Source organism: Chiloscyllium plagiosum, unplaced genomic scaffold (assembly GCF_037043375.1).
Source record: "Chiloscyllium plagiosum isolate Xiang-an unplaced genomic scaffold, Cpla_swu_hap1 HiC_scaffold_46, whole genome shotgun sequence".
NCBI lineage: Eukaryota > Metazoa > Chordata > Chondrichthyes > Orectolobiformes > Hemiscylliidae > Chiloscyllium > Chiloscyllium plagiosum.
The window spans coordinates 27,225,184-27,238,479 of record NW_028270184.1 but is presented as its reverse complement, the minus strand read 5'-3'; positions in this window follow the sequence as shown (position 1 = coordinate 27,238,479).

Here is a 13,296-nt window from a genome sequence, read left to right as displayed (position 1 = left end):
CTTAATCCAAATCATTTATATCTTTTTCAAATCGTTGATGACATCACTCTGATCCTACAGCAAGTCACTAGTTGTTGTTTTCCAAAAGGAAAATAGACATTAATCTCTACTCTCTATTCGCTGTTCGCTAACTAGGGCGCCCATCTTCATGTGTAACAGCCTGGAAAGGTCAATTGACTTCATCCTGTGCTATACAATGTGCTCAGACAGCCGAATAGAGTCATAGAGATGTACAGCATGGAACCAGACCCTTCGGTCCCATCCGTCCATGCCAAAAAAGATATCCCAACCCAAAATAGTTCCACCTGCCAGCACTTGGCCCATATCCCTCCAAACCCTTCCTATTCATATACCCATCCAAATGCCTCTTGAATGTTGTAATTGTACCAGCCTGCACCACATCCTCTGTCAGCTCATTCCATACACGTACCACCCTCTGCGTGAAAACTTTCCCCCTTAGGTCTCTTTTTTATCTGTCCCCTCACCCTAAACCTATGCACTCTAGTTCTGGACTCCCTGACCCCAGGGAACAGACTTTGTATATTTATCCTATCCATGCCACTCATAATTTTGGTAACCTCTGTAAGGTCACCCCTCAGCCTCTGACGCTCCAGGGAAATCAGCCCCAGCCTGTTTAGCCTTCCCTGTAGCTCAGACCCTCGAACCCTAGCAACATCCTTGTCAATCTTTTCTGAACCCTTTCAATTGTCAAAACATCTTTCCGATAGGAAGGAGACCAAAATTGCACGCAATGTTCCAACAGTGGCCTAACCAATGTTCTGTACGGCCGCAACATGACCTCCCAACTTCTGTACTCAATACACTGACCAATAAAGGAAAGCATACCAAACGCCTACTTCACTATCCTATCTACCTGCGACTCCACTTTCAAGGAGCTATGAACCCGCACTCCAAGGTCTCTTTGTTCAGCAACACTCCCTCGAACCTTACATTAAGCGTATAAGTCACGCTAAGATTTGCTTTCCCAAAATGCAGCACCCCGCATTTATCTGATTTAAACTCCAAATGCCACTTCTCAGCCCATTGGCCCATCTGGTCCAAATCCTGTTGGAACCTTAGATAACCTCTTCGCTGTCCACTTCACCTCCAATTTTGGTGTAATCTGCAAAGTTACTAACTCTACCTCTTATGCTCACATCCAAATCATTTATGTAAATGACAATAAGTAGATGGTCCAGCACCGATCCTTGCGGCACTCCACTGGTCACAGGCCTCCAGTCTGAAAAACAACCCACCACCACGACCCTCGGTCTTCTACCTTTGAGCCAGTTCTGTGTCCAAATGGCTAATTCTACCTGTATTCCATGAGATCTAACCTTGCTAATCAGTCTCCCATGGGGAACCTTTTCGAACGTCTTACTGAAGTCCATATGGACCTCATTCACCGCTCTGCCCTCATCAATCTTCTTTGTTACTTCTTCAAAAAACTCAATCAAGTTTGTGAGACATGATTTCCCACGCAAAAAGCCATATTGACTACCCCGAATCAGTCCTTGCCTTTCCACATACATGTACATCCTGTCCCTCAGGATTCCCTCCAACAACTTGCTCACCACCAAGTTCAAGCTCACCGGTCTATAGTCCCCTGGCTTGTCTTTAACGACCTTCTTCAACAGTAGCACCACGTTTGCCAACCCCCAGTCTTCTGGCACCTCATCTGTGACTATCGATAATACAAATATCTCAGCAAGAGGCCTAGCAATCACTTCTCTAGCTTCCCACAGAGTTCTCGGTTACACCTGATCAGGTCCTGGGTATTTATCCACCTTTCGCCGTTCCAAGACATCCAGCACTTCCTCCTCTGTAATCTGGACATTTTGCAAGATGTCACTGTCTATATCTTCCATATCCATTTCCACAATAAATACAGATGAAAAGTATTCATTTAGAATCTCCCCATTTTTTGTGGCTCCACACAAAGGCCACCTTGCTGATCTGTGAGGGGCCCTATTCTCTCCCTAGTTACCCTTTTGTCCTTAATATATTTGTAAAAAAAACCTTTGGATTCTCCTTAAATATATTTGCCAAAGCTATCTCATGTCCCTATTTGCCCTCATGATTTCCCTCCTAAGTATACTCATACTTTCTTGATACACTTCTAAGGATTCACTCGCTCTATCATGTCTATACCTGGCATATACTTCCTTCTTTTTCTTAACCAAACCTTCAACATCTTTAGTCATCCAGCATTCCTTATACCTACCAGCCTTCCCTTTCACCCTGACAGGAATATACTTTCTCTGGATTCTCGTTATCTAATTTCTGAAGGCTTCCAATTTCCCATTTTCTTCATTCTATCACTGTATGAATCCTTAGAGAGCAACATTGGCCTCCTCCAGTCTCATTGTGAAGATCCTGACTGTCTGAACAGGACCTTAATCTGTCTCTCTCTCTTGCACGCAGGCTCTCTCTCTCTCTCGCTCTCTCTTTCTCGCTCTCTCTCTCTCTGACATCCTCGTGGGGTATATTGGAAGACCAACAGTATGCAGTATGCCAGTCGGCCCCTCGAGCCTGGCGTACCATTCAGAATGCCCATGTTTGATTAAAGTGTGGCTGACACACTTCCATATTTATTCCAAATAAGCATTGCCTTCGTTGCCCACCAACGGCCAGTCAATCGCTGCCTTGAACGTCTTCAATTACCGAGTCTTCACTATTCCCGAGATGTGAGAACTCAGCAGACAGCACAATAATAAGGAGAGAGAGATATTCTTATCTCAATCTGGGACCCATTATTTTTTAAGTGTTTTGCTCTTGCTCCAAATCAACACATTTGGGAACACAACGGCGCAACCATTAGGAATTGATGGGCGTCATGATGGCTCTGTGTTTAGCAATGCTGCCTGACAGCACCAGGGATCCGAGCTCAATTCCAGCCTTGGGGGAGTATACAGAGTTTGCAATTTCTCCCTGTTTCCATGTGGATTTCATGCGGACGTTTTGGTTTTCTCTTTGAGACGATGGATGTACAGATGAGGCTGATTATCCATTGGAAATGCTGAGTTCCATGAATAGGATAGTGATAAGCTCTTTGGAGCGTTGCTGTGAATTTGTGGAACCAAATGGCCTGATTCAATACTGTAGGTTTTATATGAACAAACAGTCGATTCAGACAGTCATATCTCTCCCTTATGGCAATACACTTTCCAATCAAATATTCCGCAACCTTCGCCTCCACTGGACTCTCAGAATACTTTTCAAGATCGCGTAAGACCATTAACATTACGAGTAAAATTCAGCTAAATAGCCAAAAAATGTGTTCTACTGTTTGATCATGTTTCTCAACACTTTATTCGTGCCTTCTTCCTTCAATCTTTAATCAACTTAAAATTCAACAACACATCTATTTCTGCCTTAAAGAAACGATTCCATCAACGCTGTTTGCCTCAATGTGCTGGTACCTGTTCATGCATTCTCTAATTAACGCATTAATGTGTGTCTCTCTGTTTTTCATCTCTTTGCACTTCGGTATCTGTTGTATTGGGGGCGAATTAGTTGACATGGGAATCCAATGCCTTCCCTTGGTCTCTCTCTTTCTGTCGCTCTGCTTTTTGTTTCAATGTGTGCGATCCCTCCGTTGCTGGAAGCCCTACACCCCGGACTAATGTACAGATTTTTAAAAATCATTTTGAGAAGTCATCAAATGCTATGAAATTCAGTTATTTCAAAGTCTTTGGTTATTCAAAGAATATCGTTGGAGACACAGAATAATTCTTATCCCATTCCATGCAGACTTCTGCCTGTGATATTCACAGAACGAGATTAACATTCATATTGCTGAACCGGATGCCAGCATTAGGTACATTTTAGAATTTTTGAGTCCTTTCTCCCTTAGAATTAGAAAGAGTGCATCAAGAGAAAATGCAATTGGAGAAAGTGCAACATATGTATCTCAACCTTTTTCAAATTGCTTCGCTCTGACGGGCATGATTTCAAATGCACGGGAAACACTATTTAATGTGCCATTCTGTTTCAGAAATATTGCCTGAACAAACTACTTCGAAATTGCAAATGAAGCACGAACATTACTCCACACGAGCATGCTCCACTCTGAGGAGCTCATTGCAATTGTAATCCGTGTGTGTGTGTGTGTGTGTGTGTATGTGTGTGTGTGCCAATGTTTTTCTCAATTTGGGTAAAGCTTTGAGCACCTGCCCTGCCTCTCTGTGATTGAATTGCTGATCGTTTTAGCCCTCTGCCACCTCCAATGCATGGCATGCGGAAGCCAGCGGAGTGTGGCATTATATTCGTTTAATCAAGACATAGACTGTCTCATCTGCCACTCACTCACACACACAGAATATGGAATAGCCTTTTATTGTCATATGTACTCCACTATAGGTGTAACCAACCCTTATGAACGAATACCAAGGTACAATTCATGAATCCAACAGGGGTGGGGGGGGGGGGGGCGGGGGGGGGGGGGGGAGCAAGACGCTGCATTACTATTCAGAGGCGAAAAGCAAGTAAAAGATTAAAATAAACTCAATATACGGTCTCTGCACGTGGTCTGACCGCTTGCAGCAGATAGAGTCCAGCACCCAAGGTCATCCCTGCTCCCGCTCTAAGCACCAATCTGTTACCAGAATACAAATTGTGCAACGTAAGCTCACTGGTGCTTTTCCTGCCCTGGTGCCATCTGCGATTCTCTGCCTTTGCGCGTCGATGGAGCTGCATCCCCAAGCTGCTGTGGCTCATGCATTTTTCATCTGTTCCAGTGTTTCACGGCCCACTGACAGCTCTGGGATCCACAGACCTTATCACCTCCAGGACGCATTGCCGAAACGCTCCTGTGGAGAGATGCTGCTCCGAGGATCATGGCCCACATGATAATCTCAGGACACTTCCTGACACGCTCCTCAAGGACAAGTGGCACACAAGAGATTCTGAGGTTTGTGTCCATCACTCTGCTCTATGGGCCGTGGCCCAGGCACTGTTCCAGGTCTCATGTGTCACACGCCCCATGGCTCAGACACTGCTCTGAGACTCGAGTCCCACACTCTGATCCAGGGCCTGTGGCCGATGCAGTGCTCCAGACGCCCGGCGTACACACTGGTCCAGGGCTTGAGGCCAACACACTACTATGGGTCACGTGGCCCACTAATGGTTCCGGGTGTCTTTGCCCACACACTGCGACAAAGCCCATTGCCCACACAATTCGTCCGGCCCGGTGGCCCACACACTGCTCCAGGCCCGTGGCTCACACACTGCTCCAGACTCCGTGTCTCACACACTGCTCCAGGCCCCGTGTCTCACACACTTTCCAGGCCCTGTGGTCCACACACTGTTCCAGACCCTGTGGATCACGCGCTGCGCTCCACCCTGTCGGCCAGACGCTGCTCCAGGCCCGGAGCCCTACACAATTCTCCATGCCCCATGGCCCATGCACTGTTTCCTGAATCCGTAGCTCACACGCTGCGCTCGACCCTGTGGCCCAAACACTTCCCCAGGCCACGTGGTCCATCACTGTTCCAGGTCCCGTCGCCCATAGCTCACTGCATACCCTGTAGCCCACACACTGTTAGAGATCCTGTGGCCCACCACTGCTCTGGAGCTCGTGGCCGACACACTGCTCCAAGGCTCATGACCCCCACTGTGCTCCAGGGCCAGTGGCACACCACTGCTCCCGGGCCTGTGGCCCACACACTTCTCCAAAAACCTTGGCCCACTACTCTCCAGTGCCAGTGGCACACACGCTGTTCCAGGGCTATAGGACTATCTGCTGCTCCAGGGCCTGTGGCTTATCACTGCTGCACGACCCATGGCCCGAACACTGCTCAACGGCCCTTGGCCCACATACTGCTCCGGAGCTCATGACACACAGACGTTCCAGCGCTCGAGGACCACAGCGTGCTCTGGGGCTCATGGAGCACACACCACTCCAGTGTTCACGGCATACACATTGCTGCAGGGCTCCAAGTGCATGCACTGCTCCAGGCAGCGTGGCCGGCATATTGCTCTGGTGCTTGTTGCCCACACCTCGTTCCTGATATCATGGCCTAAACTCTTCCCTGATGCGAATGATCGAGACAGTGTTCCAGGGCCCGATGCCCACACTGCTGTGAGTCTTGTGTCAGACGCACCACTCCAGAGCTCGTGGTCGACTCATTGTTTCTGGTCTCGTGGACTGCACCCTGCTCCGGGACCTGTGGCCCAGACACTCTCCCAGGCTCCGTATTCTACCATTGTTACAGGGCTCATTACCCAGAGATTGCTCCAGGCCCTGTGGCCCAAACAATGCTCCAGAGCATTTGGCCTACACACTGCATGGGGATAGTGGCCCACACACTGGTCCGGGGATAGGTGCCTACACAGTATTCCAGGGATAGTGGACCACACAAGGCTCTGGAGCTTTTGCCAGACACACTGCCACACGGTCCGTGACACACACTGCTTCATGTCCATGGTGCGCACACTGCGCAAATGCTGGTGCGGGGATTAAGGCCCATGCACAGCTAAAGGCCCCATGTCCCACACTGTTCGACAGCTCGTTGTGCATATGCTGCTCCAGTGCTGTTGGCCCACACACTGCTCTCGGGCCCGTTGCACACATACTGCTATGGGTTCGGAGCACATGCATGTCTTCAGGGCCCGTGGATCACCCACAAATTGCTCCAAGTCTCATGGCCCACGCATGGCGCCAGATCCTGTGGCCCACACTCTGCTTTGGAGGTCAGGGCCCCTGAACAGTTCAAGGTCTTGGAGCCTGATACTGCTCCGACTACGCGGGGCACACGCTGCTCTGGAGCCCGTGGCAGGCATACTGCACCAGCGATCGGGGCCTTCACGTGGCTCCAGGAAACAGCTCCCACACGCTTCTCCTGTGCTCATCATTGATCCGCTGCTCCAGGTTCATGCTCCACGTATTGTTCCGGACCTCACTTTTCCAGGGATTTGTTGCCGGTGCCTGCTGCTCCTTTTTGGATCACCTGTGGTACAAGGGGAGAGAGGAAGGTAAAACTGGAAAGATGAAAAGGTAAAATAGAAGAAAACCGAGAAAACAACACAGACAGATCATTGGATCTCCAATAGGAGCATCCTAAACTGCAACCATCTTGACACCAAACCAATTGACAACAACTAATACAGACATAGAGAAACTGATTAGTGCTCTGACAGTCATAGAAACATGGAGAGTTTATCAGCACTTTTCTTGCTCTGTAGCGAGTTTGTCAAAAAATACTCCACCTTGTGTTAGTCAGTATTTCTGTTGTTCGGTTCACAGCATGTCATTATTTGACTGGCTCCATGTGAAATAGAACATAGAACATAGAACAATACAGCACAGAACAGGCCCTTCGGCCCACGATGTTGTGCCGAACATTTGTCCTTGCTTAAGCACCCATCAATGTACCTATCCAATTGCCGCTTAAAGGTCACCAAAGATTCTGACTCTACCACTCCCACAGGCAACGCATTCCATGCCCCCACCACTCTCTGGGTAAAGAACCCACCCCTGACATCTCCCCTATACCTTCCACCCTTCACCTTAAATTTATGTCCCCTTGTAACACTCTGTTGTACCCGGGGAAAAAGTTTCTGACTGTCTACTCTATCTATTCCTCTGATCATCTTATAAACCTCTATCAAGTCACCCCTCATCCTTCGCCGTTCCAACGAGAAAAGGCCGAGCACTCTCAACCTGTCCTCGTACGACCTATTCTCCATTCCAGGCAACATCCTGGTAAATCTTCTCTGCACCCTCTCCAAAGCTTCCACATCTTTCCTAAAGTGAGGCGACCAGAACTGCACACAGTACTCCAAATGTGGCCTAACCAAAGTCCTGTAGAGTTGCAACATCACTTCACGACTCTTGAATTCAATCCCTCTGCTCATGAACGCTAATACACCATAGGCCTTCTTACAAGCTCTACCCACCAGAGTGGCAACTTGCAAAGACCTATGAACATATACCCCAAGATCCCTCTGTTCCTCCACCTCACTAAGAACCCTACCGTTAACCCTGTATTCCGCATTCTTATTTGTCTTTCCAAAATGGACAACCTCACACTTGGCAGCGTTGAACTCCATCTGCCACTCCTCAGCCCAGCTCTGCATCATATCCAAGTCCCTTTGCAGCCGACAAGAGACCTCCTCACTATCCACAACTCCACCAATCTTCGTATCATCTGAAAATTTACTGACCCACGCTTCGACTCCCTCATCCAAGTCATTAATAAAAATTACGAACAGCAGAGCACCCAGAACTGATCCCTGCGGAACTCCACTTGTAATTGGGCTCCAGGCTGAATATTTACCATCTACCACCACTCTCTGACTTCGACCGGTTAGCCAGTTTTCTATCCAATTGGCCAAATTTCCCTCTATCCCATACCTCCTGACTTTCTGCATAAACCTACCATGGGGAACTTTATCAAATGCCTTATTAAAATCCATGTATACTACATCCACTGCTATACCCTCATCCACATGCTAGGTCACCTCCTCAAAGAATTCAATCAGACTTGTAAGGCAAGACCTACCCTTCACAAATCCGTGCTTGCTATCCCTCATCAAGCAGTGCCTTTCCAGATACTCATAAATCCTATCCCTCAGTACCCTTTCCATTACATTACCTACCACCAAAGTAAGACTAACTGACCTGTAATTCCCGGGGTTATCCCTATTCCCTTTTTTGAACAGGGGCACAACATTCGCCACTCTCCAGTCCCCTGGTACCACCCCCGTTGACAGTGAAGATGAAAAGATCATTGCCAACGGTACTGCAATTTCCTCTCTTGCTTTCCACATAATCCTAGGATATATCCCATCAGGCCCGGGGGACTTGTCTATCCTCAAGTTGTTCAAAATATCCAACACATCTTCCTTCCTAACATGTATCTCCTCTAGCTTACCAGTCCGTTTCACATTCTCCTCTTCAACAATACGGTTCCTCTCATTCGTAAATGCTGAAGAAAAGTACTCATTCAAGACGTCTCCTATCTCTTCCGACTCAATACACAGTCTCCCACTACTGTCCTTGATCAGACCTACCCTCGTTCTCGTCATTCTCATGTTTCTCACATACGCATAAAATGCCTTTGGGTTATCCTTGACCCTATCCGCCAAAAATTTTTCATGCCCTTTCTTAGCTCTCCTAATCCCTTTCTTCAGGTTCCTTCTGGCTATCCTGTATCCCTCTACTGCTCTGTCTGAACCCTGTTTCCTCAACCTTATATAAGCCTCCTTCTTCCTCTTTACAAGACATTCAACCTCCCTCGTCAACCAAGGTTCCCTCACACGACCATTTCTTTCCTGCCTGACCGGTACATACATATCAAGGACACGTCGTATCTGTTCCTTAAAAAGTTCCACATTTCCACGACATCCTTCCCCGACAGGCTATGCTCCCAACTTATGCTCCTCAGATCCTGTCTTACAGCATCGTAATTACCCTTCCCCCAATTGTAAAACCTACCCTGCTGCACGCACCTAGCTCTCTCCATAACCAAGGTGAAAGTCACAGAATTGTGGTCACCATCACCAAAATGTTCACCCACTAACAAGCCCATCACTTGTCCCGGTTCATTACCGAGTACCAAATCTAAAATGGCCTCCCCTCTGGTCGGAAAATCTACATACTGTGTTAGAAAAGCTTCCTGGACACACTGCGCAAACACAGCCCCATCCAATCTACTAGATCTAAAGAGCTTCCAATCAATATTTGGGAAGTTGAAATCGCCCATGACTACTACCCTGTGGCTTCTGCACCTTTCCAAAATCTGTTTTCCAATCTGTTTCTCCACATCTCTGCTGCTATTGGGGGGCCTATAGTAAACACCCAACAAGGTGACTGCACCTTTCCTATTTCTGACTTCAGCCCATGCTACCTCTAAAGGCAGATCCCCCTCGAACTGCCTTTCTGCAGCTGTTATACTATTTCTAATTAGCAACGCCACCCCCCTCCTTTTTTACCACCCTCCCTAATCCTACTGAAACATCTGTAACCAGGAACCTCCAACAACCATTCTTGTTCCTCTTCTATCCACGTTTCCGTGATGGCCACAACATCGTAGTCCCAGGTACCTATCCACGCCTTAAGTTCACCGACCTTATTTCTGATACTCCTTGCGTTGAAGTATACGCACTTGAACCCATCTCTGTGTCCGCATGTATTCCCTGTCAGTGCTACCTTCTTCACAGCCTCCCCACACACTTGGACATCCTGACAAACAGCTAGCCTACTTGCTGGACTACAAGTCCAGATCCCATCCCCCTGCCAAATTAGTTTATGAGCATTTTATTAGTAATTCACTTATTCACACGAGGATTGTGTCTGTGCTTCAGTATTTTTATGTATCTGAACTGTTTGCAGGAGAGGGTGTCGAAGGGAACTTCCGTGCTCTCTTCCTTCATGGTAATAGAGACAGTGTTCTCTAAATCAAGATTAGAGCAGTGATGCAAAAGCGCAGCAGGTCAGGTAGCATCTGAGGAGCAGGAAAATCGACGTTTCAGGCAACGCCTTTGATTTGCCAGCTTCTCGGATGCGACCTGACCGGCCGTGCTTTCTCCAGCACCACTCTAATCTTGAATCTGAGCTCCAGCATCAGCAGTACTCACTTTCGCACAGCGCTCTCTGAGCCCATCCTCCTTCCAAGAGACACCATCGAGATTCCATTTGACCTGACTCGACAAAAAAAAGGGTAATGGTGTTGTTCTGACAGTTTCTACGTTATGCCTGGTGGAAACAGAATGACAGTGAGTTTAAATTGAGAATTACTTCTTTCTGAACATTGCTCCTACATGGTTGGTGGAAAATGAATGTTTTAGAATATCTTGGCCGGATCCGCTGCCCATGATCAGGGGAGGGGAATGAGGGAACTGAACTTGTCCTATACACCATCGGGAATGGCCCTTTCTGTCCGATTATACCCTACTTCTCCTGGATTGAGAAAAAGGGAGGGAGTGGATGGCTCGCTGTTAATGCTGGTGAAGTTGGGGGTCAGCTGAGGTGCCCGGAGAGAGTCAATGTTTGATTGGTGAATGCTATTAGAGTCGGGGTATTGTGTGTGTGTTCGCCGAGCGGTAATGGGGTTGGAAGGTGTTTCATGCTGTGGTGAGAGTGGTGGAGCGTGAGCCTTGTTTGGGGGGTACGTGCTGTAAAGAATATATACAGTGTGAGTGAGGAAGCATGCAGAATCCAGTGACGCATCTCATGGAAGAGCAGGGAAGGTTATTGATGTTTGAACTGTATTGCTGGACACTTCTTCAGAGTGCAGATGTTGCACTGAGCTCGGTGGTGAGCTCCGACCATTTTTGATCAAACTTGTGTCGTGTTTTCCTCTTGGAAGAAGACTGTACTTCTCTGTAATAGCGCAACCAACATGACATCTGTGTACCCCCGTCGACAAATTATGGTATAATTGCCTGCTATTTGAAATGCTCACTGTAAACCGGGACTAGCAGCTCCAGAGGGGGAGGAGAGATCAGGGTCTGATAATAATTCACTGTTAAGTTACAGCAGTGCGTCAGAATCTGTTTGCAACAGACAGCAACATTATTACAATGGACAGAGGTTTATCAGGGTATGTTTAGGCTCTTTTTACAATTTATGATAGTCATTATAATTGTGGAGTGAACTTGCACTTTTGATTATTCAATATTTTCGTTATCCTATTCTGGCTGCCGTTCATGTCATATAAATAATTTTTAATTATTTCTATAAACCAGTTAAAACTGTATTATTGTTCTTTAATGAACATCACATACCTTGCTGCAGTTATTGCTCCTGCTGAGACTCTGAGGCCAGATATTTTCTCCAATATCCATTACTAACTGCATCAGCGTACTCGTTTACTCACTCTCTCCCTCTCTGCTTCTCGCAGTCTGCCTACCAGGTTGCTCCTTTCACCGATACAGTTTCAGCTCTGAACTAGGATTGCCTGGTTCAATATTGGAAACATGGAGATCACTGTCTTCTATGCCATTTCCTTCCTCTTACTCTTTCCCATTCCAGCCCAATGTCTGAGACTGAAATAAACGAGTCATATTTCCAGTGATACAATGATCATGAATGATACATCACTGCAGAACCTGAGCATGCACAATTTGAACTACAAACACAAACAGAAAATATTTCAGTGGCTCATCACAGCTGCTATTTTAACTGTGAGCTATTAAATACACTATTAATGATGTCAATAATATACTGTTGACGCTGCCAGCTTCAAACCCGCTAAGCAAATCTGCGTTGGTACCTAATGACTCGTTTCACAACTCACACTAAAATTCCATCCCCCTATCATTCTTGTGTGCACTGATCTATATTGCTATGGGCCATGTCAAATTATTTATTTTAATATTCTCAAACATATCATCACATCTGTCCATGAAATTCCACCAGTCTCTCTCTGTTGATTTCCCAAACCCCCGACAGTTGTTCATATTTAAACAGATTCTTCAAGCATGTTCTCTCTTCAACAATAAATTTCGAATACACTACTGCTCCCTCAAACCCCAATACATTTTCCCGTTCGAGACACTTATGCAAATTACAGCATTACAGCGCAGTGCAAGCTCGTCGCCCTCGATCTTGCGTTGATCTGTGGAACCAGTCTGATGACTTTCTATCCTCCACTGTTCCATTTCCTACAAATGTCTATCCAATGACCATTTAAATGCGCTTGAAGTTGACGAGCCTACGACGGTGACAGGCAGTGCGTTCCACGCCACTACTATTCTCTGAGTAAAGAAAATAACTCTGATATCTGTCCTATTCCTACAACACCTCAGTTTAAAGCTACATCCCCTCGCGTTAGCTGTCACCGGCTGAGGAAATAAATTCTCATCAATCCGTTCTATCTAAACTTCTGATTTTCTTGTACTTATCAGTTAATCACCGTGCAACCTAATTCTCTAGACCGAAAACAGCCTCAAGTCCCACAGCCATTCTTCATACGTTATTTCCTCCATACCATGCAACATTCTAGCTGATATCTTCTGAACGCTTCCCAAAGCTTCCACATCGTTCCTATAAATAAGGTTACGAGAACTGTATGCAGAACTCCACGTGGGGTTGCACCAGAGTTTTGTTCAGCTGCAGCATAACCTCGTGGTACCGAAGCTCAATCCCTCTGCCAACAAAAGCTAACACACTGTATGCGTTCTTAATAAAACTGTTGACATTTTTGGCGAATTTCAGGGATCAATGTACGTGGACACGAATATTTCTCTGGTCAACTACACTATCAAGAATCATACCAATAGCCCAGTACTCTGCCTTACTCTTATTCATTCCAAAATGAATCGCCTGACACTTCTCTGAATTGAATTCAT